We start from the raw sequence: 17931 nt of genomic DNA, 5'->3' as shown, positions 1-17931 counted from the left end.
ATTTTTGTTCTGAAACTAATACTTTGGAGAATAGCTCTCATGGCGTAAAAGTCATGCATGTGAAAAAGTTCGAATCGCTGATGTATTTACACTTCAACCTCAAGTCATGAATTTTTATGCGATTGCAACAATTTTTAACATGAGGGTCGACCATGTAAGAATGCATCCACACACCAAATATTTTTGTTCTGAAACTAATACTTTGGAGAATAGCTCTCATGGCGTAAAAGTCATGCATGTGAAAAAGTTCGAATCGTTGATGTATTTATACTTCGACCTCAAGTCATGAATTTTTATGCGATTGCAACAATTTTTAACATGAGGGTCGACCATGTAAGAATGCATCCACACACCAAATATTTTTGTTCTGAAACTAATACTTTGGAGAATAGCAATCATGGCGTAAAAGTCATGCATGTGAAAAAGTTCGAATCGCTGATGTATTTACTCTTCAACCTCAAGTCATGAATTTTTATGCGATTGCAACAATTTTTAACATGAGGGTCGACCATGTAAGAATGCATCCACACACCAAATATTTTTGTTCTGAAACTAATACTTTGGAGAATAGCTCTCATGTCGTAAAAGTCATGCATGTGAAAAAGTTCGAATCGCTGATGTATTTATACTTCGACCTCAAGTCATGAATTTTTATGCGATTGCAACAATTTTTAACATGAGGGTCGACCATGTAAGAATGCATCCACACACCAAATATTTTTGTTCTGAAACTAATACTTTGGAGAATAGCAATCATGGCGTAAAAGTCATGCATGTGAAAAAGTTCGAATCGCTGATGTATTTACTCTTCAACCTCAAGTCATGAATTTTTATGCGATTGCAACAATTTTTAACATGAGGGTCGACCATGTAAGAATGCATCCACACACCAAATATTTTTGTTCTGAAACTAATACTTTGGAGAATAGCTCTCATGGCGTAAAAGTCATGCATGTGAAAAAGTTCGAATCGCTGATGTATTTATACTTCAACCTCAAGTCATGAATTTTTATGCGATTGCAACAATTTTTAACATGAGGGTCGACCATGTAAGAATGCATCCACACACCAAATATTTTTGTTCTGAAACTAATACTTTGGAGAATAGCTCTCATGGCGTAAAAGTCATGCATGTGAAAAAGTTCGAATCGCTGATGCATTTATACTTCAACCTCAAGTCATGAATTTTTATGCAATTGCCCCAAATTTTCTCATGAGGGTCGACCATGTAAGAATGCATCCACACACCAAATATTTTTTGTTCTGAAACTAATACTTTGGAGAATAGCTCTCATGGCGTAAAAGTCAAGCATGTGAAAAAGTTCGAATCGTTGATGTATTTATACTTCGACCTCAAGTCATGAATTTTTATGCGATTGCAACAATTTTTAACATGAGGGTCGACCATGTAAGAATGCATCCACACACCAAATATTTTTGTTCTGAAACTAATACTTTGGAGAATAGCTCTCATGGCGTAAAAGTCATGCATGTGAAAAAGTTCGAATCGCTGATGCATTTATACTTCAACCTCAAGTCATGAATTTTTATGCAATTGCAACAATTTTTAACATGAGGGTCGACCATGTAAGAATGCATCCACACACCAAATATTTTTGTTCTGAAACTAATACTTTGGAGAATAGCTCTCATGGCGTAAAAGTCATGCATGTGAAAAAGTTCGAATCGCTGATGTATTTACACTTCAACCTCAAGTCATGAATTTTTATGCGATTGCAACAATTTTTAACATGAGGGTCGACCATGTAAGAATGCATCCACACACCAAATATTTTTGTTCTGAAACTAATTCTTTGGAGAATAGCTCTCATGGCGTAAAAGTCAAGCATGTGAAAAAGTTCGAATCGTTGATGTATTTATACTTCGACCTCAAGTCATGAATTTTTATGCGATTGCAACAATTTTTAACATGAGGGTCGACCATGTAAGAATGCATCCACACACCAAATATTTTTGTTCTGAAACTAATACTTTGGAGAATAGCAATCATAGCGTAAAAGTCATGCATGTGAAAAAGTTCGAATCGCTGATGTATTTACTCTTCAACCTCAAGTCATGAATTTTTATGCGATTGCAACAATTTTTAACATGAGGGTCGACCATGTAAGAATGCATCCACACACCAAATATTTTTGTTCTGAAACTAATACTTTGGAGAATAGCTCTCATGGCGTAAAAGTCATGCATGTGAAAAAGTTCGAATCGCTGATGTATTTATACTTCAACCTCAAGTCATGAATTTTTATGCAATTGCCCCAAATTTTCTCATGAGGGTCGACCATGTAAGAATGCATCCACACACCAAATATTTTTGTTCTGAAACTAATACTTTGGAGAATAGCTCTCATGGCGTAAAAGTCAAGCATGTGAAAAAGTTCGAATCGCTGATGTATTTATACTTCGACCTCAAGTCATGAATTTTTATGCGATTGCAACAATTTTTAACATGAGGGTCGACCATGTAAGAATGCATCCACACACCAAATATTTTTGTTCTGAAACTAATACTTTGGAGAATAGCTCTCATGGCGTAAAAGTCATGCATGTGAAAAAGTTCGAATCGCTGATGCATTTATACTTCAACCTCAAGTCATGAATTTTTATGCAATTGCAACAATTTTTAACATGAGGGTCGACCATGTAAGAATGCATCCACACACCAAATATTTTTGTTCTGAAACTAATACTTTGGAGAATAGCTCTCATGGCGTAAAAGTCATGCATGTGAAAAAGTTCGAATCGCTGATGTATTTATACTTCGACCTCAAGTCATGAATTTTTATGCAATTGCAACAATTTTAAAATGAGGGTCGACCATGTAAGAATGCATCCACACACCAAATATTTTTGTTCTGAAACTAATACTTTGGAGAATAGCTCTCATGGCGTAAAAGTCATGCATGTGAAAAAGTTCGAATCGCTGATGTATTTACACTTCAACCTCAAGTCATGAATTTTTATGCGATTGTAACAATTTTTAACATGAGGGTCGACCATGTAAGAATGCATCCACACACCAAATATTTTTGTTCTGAAACTAATACTTTGGAGAATAGCTCTCATGGCGTAAAAGTCATGCATGTGAAAAAGTTCGAATCGCTGATGCATTTATACTTCAACCTCAAGTCATGAATTTTTATGCAATTGCCCCAAATTTTCTCATGAGGGTCGACCATGTAAGAATGCATCCACACACCAAATATTTTTTGTTCTGAAACTAATACTTTGGAGAATAGCTCTCATGGCGTAAAAGTCAAGCATGTGAAAAAGTTCGAATCGTTGATGTATTTATACTTCGACCTCAAGTCATGAATTTTTATGCGATTGCAACAATTTTTAACATGAGGGTCGACCATGTAAGAATGCATCCACACACCAAATATTTTTGTTCTGAAACTAATACTTTGGAGAATAGCTCTCATGGCGTAAAAGTCATGCATGTGAAAAAGTTCGAATCGCTGATGCATTTATACTTCAACCTCAAGTCATGAATTTTTATGCAATTGCAACAATTTTTAACATGAGGGTCGACCATGTAAGAATGCATCCACACACCAAATATTTTTGTTCTGAAACTAATACTTTGGAGAATAGCTCTCATGGCGTAAAAGTCATGCATGTGAAAAAGTTCGAATCGCTGATGTATTTACACTTCAACCTCAAGTCATGAATTTTTATGCGATTGCAACAATTTTTAACATGAGGGTCGACCATGTAAGAATGCATCCACACACCAAATATTTTTGTTCTGAAACTAATTCTTTGGAGAATAGCTCTCATGGCGTAAAAGTCAAGCATGTGAAAAAGTTCGAATCGTTGATGTATTTATACTTCGACCTCAAGTCATGAATTTTTATGCGATTGCAACAATTTTTAACATGAGGGTCGACCATGTAAGAATGCATCCACACACCAAATATTTTTGTTCTGAAACTAATACTTTGGAGAATAGCAATCATAGCGTAAAAGTCATGCATGTGAAAAAGTTCGAATCGCTGATGTATTTACTCTTCAACCTCAAGTCATGAATTTTTATGCGATTGCAACAATTTTTAACATGAGGGTCGACCATGTAAGAATGCATCCACACACCAAATATTTTTGTTCTGAAACTAATACTTTGGAGAATAGCTCTCATGGCGTAAAAGTCATGCATGTGAAAAAGTTCGAATCGCTGATGTATTTATACTTCAACCTCAAGTCATGAATTTTTATGCAATTGCCCCAAATTTTCTCATGAGGGTCGACCATGTAAGAATGCATCCACACACCAAATATTTTTGTTCTGAAACTAATACTTTGGAGAATAGCTCTCATGGCGTAAAAGTCAAGCATGTGAAAAAGTTCGAATCGCTGATGTATTTATACTTCGACCTCAAGTCATGAATTTTTATGCGATTGCAACAATTTTTAACATGAGGGTCGACCATGTAAGAATGCATCCACACACCAAATATTTTTGTTCTGAAACTAATACTTTGGAGAATAGCTCTCATGGCGTAAAAGTCATGCATGTGAAAAAGTTCGAATCGCTGATGCATTTATACTTCAACCTCAAGTCATGAATTTTTATGCAATTGCAACAATTTTTAACATGAGGGTCGACCATGTAAGAATGCATCCACACACCAAATATTTTTGTTCTGAAACTAATACTTTGGAGAATAGCTCTCATGGCGTAAAAGTCATGCATGTGAAAAAGTTCGAATCGCTGATGTATTTATACTTCGACCTCAAGTCATGAATTTTTATGCAATTGCAACAATTTTAAAATGAGGGTCGACCATGTAAGAATGCATCCACACACCAAATATTTTTGTTCTGAAACTAATACTTTGGAGAATAGCTCTCATGGCGTAAAAGTCATGCATGTGAAAAAGTTCGAATCGCTGATGTATTTACACTTCAACCTCAAGTCATGAATTTTTATGCGATTGTAACAATTTTTAACATGAGGGTCGACCATGTAAGAATGCATCCACACACCAAATATTTTTGTTCTGAAACTAATACTTTGGAGAATAGCTCTCATGGCGTAAAAGTCATGCATGTGAAAAAGTTCGAATCGTTGATGTATTTATACTTCGACCTCAAGTCATGAATTTTTATGCAATTGCAACAATTTTTAACATGAGGGTCGACCATGTAAGAATGCATCCACACACCAAATATTTTTGTTCTGAAACTAATACTTTGGAGAATAGCAATCATGGCGTAAAAGTCATGCATGTGAAAAAGTTCGAATCGCTGATGTATTTACTCTTCAACCTCAAGTCATGAATTTTTATGCGATTGCAACAATTTTTAACATGAGGGTCGACCATGTAAGAATGCATCCACACACCAAATATTTTTGTTCTGAAACTAATACTTTGGAGAATAGCAATCATGGCGTAAAAGTCATGCATGTGAAAAAGTTCGAATCGCTGATGTATTTATACTTCAACCTCAAGTCATGAATTTTTATGCGATTGCAACAATTTTTAACATGAGGGTCGACCATGTAAGAATGCATCCACACACCAAATATTTTTGTTCTGAAACTAATACTTTGGAGAATAGCAATCATGGCGTAAAAGTCATGCATGTGAAAAAGTTCGAATCGCTGATGTATTTACTCTTCAACCCCAAGTCATGAATTTTTATGCGATTGCAACAATTTTTTTCATGAGGGTCGACCATGTAAGAATGCATCCACACACCAAATATTTTTGTTCTGAAACTAATACTTTGGAGAATAGCTCTCATGGCGTAAAAGTCATGCATGTGAAAAAGTTCGAATCGCTGATGTATTTATACTTCAACCTCAAGTCATGAATTTTTATGCAATTGCCCCAAATTTTCTCATGAGGGTCGACCATGTAAGAATGCATCCACACACCAAATATTTTTGTTCTGAAACTAATACTTTGGAGAATAGCTCTCATGGCGTAAAAGTCATGCATGTGAAAAAGTTCGAATCGTTGATGTATTTATACTTCGACCTCAAGTCATGAATTTTTATGCGATTGCAACAATATTTAACATGAGGGTCGACCATGTAAGAATGCATCCACACACCAAATATTTTTGTTCTGAAACTAATACTTTGGAGAATAGCTCTCACGGCGTAAAAGTCATGCATGTGAAAAAGTTCGAATCGCTGATGCATTTATACTTCAACCTCAAGTCATGAATTTTTATGCAATTGCAACAATTTTTAACATGAGGGTCGACCATGTAAGAATGCATCCACACACCAAATATTTTTGTTCTGAAACTAATACTTTGGAGAATAGCTCTCATGGCGTAAAAGTCATGCATGTGAAAAAGTTCGAATCGCTGATGTATTTACACTTCAACCTCAAGTCATGAATTTTTATGCGATTGCAACAATTTTTAACATGAGGGTCGACCATGTAAGAATGCATCCACACACCAAATATTTTTGTTCTGAAACTAATACTTTGGAGAATAGCTCTCATGGCGTAAAAGTCATGCATGTGAAAAAGTTCGAATCGTTGATGTATTTATACTTCGACCTCAAGTCATGAATTTTTATGCGATTGCAACAATTTTTAACATGAGGGTCGACCATGTAAGAATGCATCCACACACCAAATATTTTTGTTCTGAAACTAATACTTTGGAGAATAGCAATCATGGCGTAAAAGTCATGCATGTGAAAAAGTTCGAATCGCTGATGTATTTACTCTTCAACCTCAAGTCATGAATTTTTATGCGATTGCAACAATTTTTAACATGAGGGTCGACCATGTAAGAATGCATCCACACACCAAATATTTTTGTTCTGAAACTAATACTTTGGAGAATAGCTCTCATGTCGTAAAAGTCATGCATGTGAAAAAGTTCGAATCGCTGATGTATTTATACTTCGACCTCAAGTCATGAATTTTTATGCGATTGCAACAATTTTTAACATGAGGGTCGACCATGTAAGAATGCATCCACACACCAAATATTTTTGTTCTGAAACTAATACTTTGGAGAATAGCAATCATGGCGTAAAAGTCATGCATGTGAAAAAGTTCGAATCGCTGATGTATTTACTCTTCAACCTCAAGTCATGAATTTTTATGTGATTGCAACAATTTTTAACATGAGGGTCGACCATGTAAGAATGCATCCACACACCAAATATTTTTGTTCTGAAACTAATACTTTGGAGAATAGCTCTCATGGCGTAAAAGTCATGCATGTGAAAAAGTTCGAATCGCTGATGTATTTATACTTCAACCTCAAGTCATGAATTTTTATGCGATTGCAACAATTTTTAACATGAGGGTCGACCATGTAAGAATGCATCCACACACCAAATATTTTTGTTCTGAAACTAATACTTTGGAGAATAGCTCTCATGGCGTAAAAGTCATGCATGTGAAAAAGTTCGAATCGCTGATGCATTTATACTTCAACCTCAAGTCATGAATTTTTATGCAATTGCCCCAAATTTTCTCATGAGGGTCGACCATGTAAGAATGCATCCACACACCAAATATTTTTTGTTCTGAAACTAATACTTTGGAGAATAGCTCTCATGGCGTAAAAGTCATGCATGTGAAAAAGTTCGAATCGTTGATGTATTTATACTTCGACCTCAAGTCATGAATTTTTATGCGATTGCAACAATATTTAACATGAGGGTCGACCATGTAAGAATGCATCCACACACCAAATATTTTTGTTCTGAAACTAATACTTTGGAGAATAGCTCTCACGGCGTAAAAGTCATGCATGTGAAAAAGTTCGAATCGCTGATGCATTTATACTTCAACCTCAAGTCATGAATTTTTATGCAATTGCAACAATTTTTAACATGAGGGTCGACCATGTAAGAATGCATCCACACACCAAATATTTTTGTTCTGAAACTAATACTTTGGAGAATAGCTCTCATGGCGTAAAAGTCATGCATGTGAAAAAGTTCGAATCGCTGATGTATTTACACTTCAACCTCAAGTCATGAATTTTTATGCAATTGCAACAATTTTTAACATGAGGGTCGACCATGTAAGAATGCATCCACACACCAAATATTTTTGTTCTGAAACTAATACTTTGGAGAATAGCTCTCATGGCGTAAAAGTCATGCATGTGAAAAAGTTCGAATCGTTGATGTATTTATACTTCGACCTCAAGTCATGAATTTTTATGCGATTGCAACAATTTTTAACATGAGGGTCGACCATGTAAGAATGCATCCACACACCAAATATTTTTGTTCTGAAACTAATACTTTGGAGAATAGCAATCATGGCGTAAAAGTCATGCATGTGAAAAAGTTCGAATCGCTGATGTATTTACTCTTCAACCTCAAGTCATGAATTTTTATGCGATTGCAACAATTTTTAACATGAGGGTCGACCATGTAAGAATGCATCCACACACCAAATATTTTTGTTCTGAAACTAATACTTTGGAGAATAGCTCTCATGTCGTAAAAGTCATGCATGTGAAAAAGTTCGAATCGCTGATGTATTTATACTTCGACCTCAAGTCATGAATTTTTATGCGATTGCAACAATTTTTAACATGAGGGTCGACCATGTAAGAATGCATCCACACACCAAATATTTTTGTTCTGAAACTAATACTTTGGAGAATAGCAATCATGGCGTAAAAGTCATGCATGTGAAAAAGTTCGAATCGCTGATGTATTTACTCTTCAACCTCAAGTCATGAATTTTTATGCGATTGCAACAATTTTTAACATGAGGGTCGACCATGTAAGAATGCATCCACACACCAAATATTTTTGTTCTGAAACTAATACTTTGGAGAATAGCTCTCATGGCGTAAAAGTCATGCATGTGAAAAAGTTCGAATCGCTGATGTATTTATACTTCAACCTCAAGTCATGAATTTTTATGCAATTGCCCGAAATTTTCTCATGAGGGTCGACCATGTAAGAATGCATCCACACACCAAATATTTTTGTTCTGAAACTAATACTTTGGAGAATAGCTCTCATGGCGTAAAAGTCAAGCATGTGAAAAAGTTCGAATCGTTGATGTATTTATACTTCGACCTCAAGTCATGAATTTTTATGCGATTGCAACAATTTTTAACATGAGGGTCGACCATGTAAGAATGCATCCACACACCAAACATTTTTGTTCTGAAACTAATACTTTGGAGAATAGCTCTCATGGCGTAAAAGTCATGCATGTGAAAAAGTTCGAATCGCTGATGCATTTATACTTCAACCTCAAGTCATGAATTTTTATGCAATTGCAACAATTTTTAACATGAGGGTCGACCATGTAAGAATGCATCCACACACCAAATATTTTTGTTCTGAAACTAATACTTTGGAGAATAGCTCTCATGGCGTAAAAGTCATGCATGTGAAAAAGTTCGAATCGCTGATGTATTTACACTTCAACCTCAAGTCATGAATTTTTATGCGATTGCAACAATTTTTAACATGAGGGTCGACCATGTAAGAATGCATCCACACACCAAATATTTTTGTTCTGAAACTAATACTTTGGAGAATAGCTCTCATGGCGTAAAAGTCATGCATGTGAAAAAGTTCGAATCGCTGATGTATTTACACTTCAACCTCAAGTCATGAATTTTTATGCGATTGCAACAATTTTTAACATGAGGGTCGACCATGTAAGAATGCATCCACACACCAAATATTTTTGTTCTGAAACTAATACTTTGGAGAATAGCTCTCATGGCGTAAAAGTCATGCATGTGAAAAAGTTCGAATCGTTGATGTATTTATACTTCGACCTCAAGTCATGAATTTTTATGCAATTGCAACAATTTTTAACATGAGGGTCGACCATGTAAGAATGCATCCACACACCAAATATTTTTGTTCTGAAACTAATACTTTGGAGAATAGCAATCATGGCGTAAAAGTCATGCATGTGAAAAAGTTCGAATCGCTGATGTATTTACTCTTCAACCTCAAGTCATGAATTTTTATGCGATTGCAACAATTTTTAACATGAGGGTCGACCATGTAAGAATGCATCCACACACCAAATATTTTTGTTCTGAAACTAATACTTTGGAGAATAGCTCTCATGTCGTAAAAGTCATGCATGTGAAAAAGTTCGAATCGCTGATGTATTTATACTTCGACCTCAAGTCATGAATTTTTATGCGATTGCAACAATTTTTAACATGAGGGTCGACCATGTAAGAATGCATCCACACACCAAATATTTTTGTTCTGAAACTAATACTTTGGAGAATAGCAATCATGGCGTAAAAGTCATGCATGTGAAAAAGTTCGAATCGCTGATGTATTTACTCTTCAACCTCAAGTCATGAATTTTTATGCGATTGCAACAATTTTTAACATGAGGGTCGACCATGTAAGAATGCATCCACACACCAAATATTTTTGTTCTGAAACTAATACTTTGGAGAATAGCTCTCATGGCGTAAAAGTCATGCATGTGAAAAAGTTCGAATCGCTGATGTATTTATACTTCAACCTCAAGTCATGAATTTTTATGCGATTGCAACAATTTTTAACATGAGGGTCGACCATGTAAGAATGCATCCACACACCAAATATTTTTGTTCTGAAACTAATACTTTGGAGAATAGCTCTCATGGCGTAAAAGTCATGCATGTGAAAAAGTTCGAATCGCTGATGCATTTATACTTCGACCTCAAGTCATGAATTTTTATGCAATTGCCCCAAATTTTCTCATGAGGGTCGACCATGTAAGAATGCATCCACACACCAAATATTTTTTGTTCTGAAACTAATACTTTGGAGAATAGCTCTCATGGCGTAAAAGTCATGCATGTGAAAAAGTTCGAATCGTTGATGTATTTATACTTCGACCTCAAGTCATGAATTTTTATGCGATTGCAACAATATTTAACATGAGGGTCGACCATGTAAGAATGCATCCACACACCAAATATTTTTGTTCTGAAACTAATACTTTGGAGAATAGCTCTCACGGCGTAAAAGTCATGCATGTGAAAAAGTTCGAATCGCTGATGCATTTATACTTCAACCTCAAGTCATGAATTTTTATGCAATTGCAACAATTTTTAACATGAGGGTCGACCATGTAAGAATGCATCCACACACCAAATATTTTTGTTCTGAAACTAATACTTTGGAGAATAGCTCTCATGGCGTAAAAGTCATGCATGTGAAAAAGTTCGAATCGCTGATGTATTTACACTTCAACCTCAAGTCATGAATTTTTATGCAATTGCAACAATTTTTAACATGAGGGTCGACCATGTAAGAATGCATCCACACACCAAATATTTTTGTTCTGAAACTAATACTTTGGAGAATAGCTCTCATGGCGTAAAAGTCATGCATGTGAAAAAGTTCGAATCGTTGATGTATTTATACTTCGACCTCAAGTCATGAATTTTTATGCGATTGCAACAATTTTTAACATGAGGGTCGACCATGTAAGAATGCATCCACACACCAAATATTTTTGTTCTGAAACTAATACTTTGGAGAATAGCAATCATGGCGTAAAAGTCATGCATGTGAAAAAGTTCGAATCGCTGATGTATTTACTCTTCAACCTCAAGTCATGAATTTTTATGCGATTGCAACAATTTTTAACATGAGGGTCGACCATGTAAGAATGCATCCACACACCAAATATTTTTGTTCTGAAACTAATACTTTGGAGAATAGCTCTCATGTCGTAAAAGTCATGCATGTGAAAAAGTTCGAATCGCTGATGTATTTATACTTCGACCTCAAGTCATGAATTTTTATGCGATTGCAACAATTTTTAACATGAGGGTCGACCATGTAAGAATGCATCCACACACCAAATATTTTTGTTCTGAAACTAATACTTTGGAGAATAGCTCTCATGGCGTAAAAGTCATGCATGTGAAAAAGTTCGAATCGCTGATGTATTTACACTTCAACCTCAAGTCATGAATTTTTATGCAATTGCAACAATTTTTAACATGAGGGTCGACCATGTAAGAATGCATCCACACACCAAATATTTTTGTTCTGAAACTAATACTTTGGAGAATAGCTCTCATGGCGTAAAAGTCATGCATGTGAAAAAGTTCGAATCGTTGATGTATTTATACTTCGACCTCAAGTCATGAATTTTTATGCGATTGCAACAATTTTTAACATGAGGGTCGACCATGTAAGAATGCATCCACACACCAAATATTTTTGTTCTGAAACTAATACTTTGGAGAATAGCAATCATGGCGTAAAAGTCATGCATGTGAAAAAGTTCGAATCGCTGATGTATTTACTCTTCAACCTCAAGTCATGAATTTTTATGCGATTGCAACAATTTTTAACATGAGGGTCGACCATGTAAGAATGCATCCACACACCAAATATTTTTGTTCTGAAACTAATACTTTGGAGAATAGCTCTCATGTCGTAAAAGTCATGCATGTGAAAAAGTTCGAATCGCTGATGTATTTATACTTCGACCTCAAGTCATGAATTTTTATGCGATTGCAACAATTTTTAACATGAGGGTCGACCATGTAAGAATGCATCCACACACCAAATATTTTTGTTCTGAAACTAATACTTTGGAGAATAGCAATCATGGCGTAAAAGTCATGCATGTGAAAAAGTTCGAATCGCTGATGTATTTACTCTTCAACCTCAAGTCATGAATTTTTATGCGATTGCAACAATTTTTAACATGAGGGTCGACCATGTAAGAATGCATCCACACACCAAATATTTTTGTTCTGAAACTAATACTTTGGAGAATAGCTCTCATGGCGTAAAAGTCATGCATGTGAAAAAGTTCGAATCGCTGATGTATTTATACTTCAACCTCAAGTCATGAATTTTTATGCAATTGCCCCAAATTTTCTCATGAGGGTCGACCATGTAAGAATGCATCCACACACCAAATATTTTTGTTCTGAAACTAATACTTTGGAGAATAGCTCTCATGGCGTAAAAGTCAAGCATGTGAAAAAGTTCGAATCGTTGATGTATTTATACTTCGACCTCAAGTCATGAATTTTTATGCGATTGCAACAATTTTTAACATGAGGGTCGACCATGTAAGAATGCATCCACACACCAAATATTTTTGTTCTGAAACTAATACTTTGGAGAATAGCTCTCATGGCGTAAAAGTCATGCATGTGAAAAAGTTCGAATCGCTGATGCATTTATACTTCAACCTCAAGTCATGAATTTTTATGCAATTGCAACAATTTTTAACATGAGGGTCGACCATGTAAGAATGCATCCACACACCAAATATTTTTGTTCTGAAACTAATACTTTGGAGAATAGCTCTCATGGCGTAAAAGTCATGCATGTGAAAAAGTTCGAATCGCTGATGTATTTACACTTCAACCTCAAGTCATGAATTTTTATGCGATTGCAACAATTTTTAACATGAGGGTCGACCATGTAAGAATGCATCCACACACCAAATATTTTTGTTCTGAAACTAATACTTTGGAGAATAGCTCTCATGGCGTAAAAGTCATGCATGTGAAAAAGTTCGAATCGCTGATGTATTTACACTTCAACCTCAAGTCATGAATTTTTATGCGATTGCAACAATTTTTAACATGAGGGTCGACCATGTAAGAATGCATCCACACACCAAATATTTTTGTTCTGAAACTAATACTTTGGAGAATAGCTCTCATGGCGTAAAAGTCATGCATGTGAAAAAGTTCGAATCGTTGATGTATTTATACTTCGACCTCAAGTCATGAATTTTTATGCAATTGCAACAATTTTTAACATGAGGGTCGACCATGTAAGAATGCATCCACACACCAAATATTTTTGTTCTGAAACTAATACTTTGGAGAATAGCAATCATGGCGTAAAAGTCATGCATGTGAAAAAGTTCGAATCGCTGATGTATTTACTCTTCAACCTCAAGTCATGAATTTTTATGCGATTGCAACAATTTTTAACATGAGGGTCGACCATGTAAGAATGCATCCACACACCAAATATTTTTGTTCTGAAACTAATACTTTGGAGAATAGCTCTCATGGCGTAAAAGTCATGCATGTGAAAAAGTTCGAATCGCTGATGTATTTATACTTCGACCTCAAGTCATGAATTTTTATGCGATTGCAACAATTTTTAACATGAGGGTCGACCATGTAAGAATGCATCCACACACCAAATATTTTTGTTCTGAAACTAATACTTTGGAGAATAGCTCTCATGGCGTAAAAGTCATGCATGTGAAAAAGTTCGAATCGCTGATGTATTTATACTTCAACCTCAAGTCATGAATTTTTATGCAATTGCCCCAAATTTTCTCATGAGGGTCGACCATGTAAGAATGCATCCACACACCAAATATTTTTGTTCTGAAACTAATACTTTGGAGAATAGCTCTCATGGCGTAAAAGTCATGCATGTGAAAAAGTTCGAATCGTTGATGTATTTATACTTCGACCTCAAGTCATGAATTTTTATGCGATTGCAACAATTTTTAACATGAGGGTCGACCATGTAAGAATGCATCCACACACCAAATATTTTTGTTCTGAAACTAATACTTTGGAGAATAGCTCTCATGGCGTAAAAGTCATGCATGTGAAAAAGTTCGAATCGCTGATGTATTTATACTTCGACCTCAAGTCTTGAATGTTTATGCAATTGCAACAATTTTTAACATGAGGGTCGACCATGTAAGAATGCATCCACACACCAAATATTTTTGTTCTGAAACTAATACTTTGGAGAATAGCTCTCATGGCGTAAAAGTCATGCATGTGAAAAAGTTCGAATCGCTGATGTATTTATACTTAGACCTCAAGTCATGAATTTTTATGCAATTGCAACAATTTTTAACATGAGGGTCGACCATGTAAGAATGCTTCCACACACCAAATATTTTTGTTCTGAAACTAATACTTTGGAGAATAGCTCTCATGTCGTAAAAGTCATGAATGTGAAAAGTTCGAATCGCTGATGTATTTATACTTCGACCTCAAGTCATGAATTTTTATGCAATTGCAACAATTTTTTAACATGAGGGTCGACCATGTAAGAATGCATCCACACACCAAATATTTTTGTTCTGAAACTAATACTTTGGAGAATAGCAATCATGGCGTAAAAGTCATGCATGTGAAAAAGTTCGAATCGCTGATGTATTTATACTTCGACCTCAAGTCATGAATTTTTATGCGATTGCAACAATTTTTAACATGAGGGTCGACCATGTAAGAATGCATCCACACACCAAATATTTTTGTTCTGAAACTAATACTTTGGAGAATAGCTCTCATGGCGTAAAAGTCATGCATGTGAAAAAGTTCGAATCGCTGATGTATTTATACTTCAACCTCAAGTCATGAATTTTTATGCAATTGCCCCAAATTTTCTCATGAGGGTCGACCATGTAAGAATGCATCCACACACCAAATATTTTTTGTTCTGAAACTAATACTTTGGAGAATAGCTCTCATGGCGTAAAAGTCATGCATGTGAAAAAGTTCGAATCGTTGATGTATTTATACTTCGACCTCAAGTCATGAATTTTTATGCGATTGCAACAATTTTTAACATGAGGGTCGACCATGTAAGAATGCATCCACACACCAAATATTTTTGTTCTGAAACTAATACTTTGGAGAATAGCTCTCATGGCGTAAAAGTCATGCATGTGAAAAAGTTCGAATCGCTGATGTATTTATACTTCGACCTCAAGTCTTGAATGTTTATGCAATTGCAACAATTTTTTACATGAGGGTCGACCATGTAAGAATGCATCCACACACCAAATATTTTTGTTCTGAAACTAATACTTTGGAGAATAGCTCTCATGGCGTAAAAGTCATGCATGTGAAAAAGTTCGAATCGCTGATGTATTTATACTTCGACCTCAAGTCATGAATTTTTATGCAATTGCAACAATTTTTAAAATGAGGGTCGACCATGTAAGAATGCATCCACACACCAAATATTTTTGTTCTGAAACTAATACTTTGGAGAATAGCAATCATGGCGTAAAAGTCATGCATATGAAAAAGTTCGAATCGCTGATGTATTTACTCTTCAACCTCAAGTCATGAATTTTTATGCGATTGCAACAATTTTTAACATGAGGGTCGACCATGTAAGAATGCATCCACACACCAAATATTTTTGTTCTGAAACTAATACTTTGGAGAATAGCAATCATGGCGTAAAAGTCATGCATGTGAAAAAGTTCGAATCGCTGATGTATTTATACTTCGACCTCAAGTCATGAATTTTTATGCGATTGCAACAATTTTTAACATGAGGGTCGACCATGTAAGAATGCATCCACACACCAAATATTTTTGTTCTGAAACTAATACTTTGGAGCATAGCAATCATGGCGTAAAAGTCATGCATGTGAAAAAGTTCGAATCGCTGATGTATTTACTCTTCAACCTCAAGTCATGAATTTTTATGCGATTGCAACAATTTTTAACATGAGGGTCGACCATGTAAGAATGCATCCACACACCAAATATTTTTTGTTCTGAAACTAATACTTTGGAGAATAGCTCTCATGGCGTAAAAGTCATGCATGTGAAAAAGTTCGAATCGTTGATGTATTTATACTTCAACCTCAAGTCATGAATTTTTATGCGATTGCAACAATATTTAACATGAGGGTCGACCATGTAAGAATGCATCCACACACCAAATATTTTTGTTCTGAAACTAATACTTTGGAGAATAGCTCTCACGGCGTAAAAGTCATGCATGTGAAAAAGTTCGAATCGCTGATGCATTTACACTTCAACCTCAAGTCATGAATTTTTATGCAATTGCAACAATTTTTAACATGAGGGTCGACCATGTAAGAATGCATCCACACACCAAATATTTTTGTTCTGAAACTAATACTTTGGAGAATAGCTCTCATGGCGTAAAAGTCATGCATGTGAAAAAGTTCGAATCGCTGATGTATTTACACTTCAACCTCAAGTCATGAATTTTTATGCGATTGCAACAATTTTTAACATGAGGGTCGACCATGTAAGAATGCATCCACACACCAAATATTTTTGTTCTGAAACTAATACTTTGGAGAATAGCAATCATGGCGTAAAAGTCATGCATGTGAAAAAGTTCGAATCGCTGATGTATTTACTCTTCAACCTCAAGTCATGAATTTTTATGCGATTGCAACAATTTTTAACATGAGGGTCGACCATGTAAGAATGCATCCACACACCAAATATTTTTGTTCTGAAACTAATACTTTGGAGAATAGCTCTCATGTCGTAAAAGTCATCCATGTGAAAAAGTTCGAATCGCTGATGTATTTATACTTCGACCTCAAGTCATGAATTTTTATGCGATTGCAACAATTTTTAACATGAGGGTCGACCATGTAAGAATGCATCCACACACCAAATATTTTTGTTCTGAAACTAATACTTTGGAGAATAGCAATCATGGCGTAAAAGTCATGCATGTGAAAAAGTTCGAATCGCTGATGTATTTACTCTTCAACCTCAAGTCATGAATTTTTATGCGATTGCAACAATTTTTAACATGAGGGTCGACCATGTAAGAATGCATCCACACACCAAATATTTTTGTTCTGAAACTAATACTTTGGAGAATAGCTCTCATGGCGTAAAAGTCATGCATGTGAAAAAGTTCGAATCGCTGATGTATTTATACTTCAACCTCAAGTCATGAATTTTTATGCAATTGCCCCAAATTTTCTCATGAGGGTCGACCATGTAAGAATGCATCCACACACCAAATATTTTTTGTTCTGAAACTAATACTTTGGAGAATAGCTCTCATGGCGTAAAAGTCATGCATGTGAAAAAGTTCGAATCGTTGATGTATTTATACTTCGACCTCAAGTCATGAATTTTTATGCGATTGCAACAATTTTTAACATGAGGGTCGACCATGTAAGAATGCATCCACACACCAAATATTTTTGTTCTGAAACTAATACTTTG

The sequence above is a fragment of the Haliotis cracherodii genome, unplaced genomic scaffold (assembly GCF_022045235.1).
Source record: "Haliotis cracherodii isolate W230 unplaced genomic scaffold, xgHalCrac1.p SCAF_28, whole genome shotgun sequence".
In the NCBI taxonomy this organism is placed as follows: Eukaryota; Metazoa; Mollusca; class Gastropoda; order Lepetellida; family Haliotidae; genus Haliotis; species Haliotis cracherodii.
The sequence above is the reverse complement of the archived record's forward strand: the minus strand, read 5'-3'. Positions refer to the sequence as shown.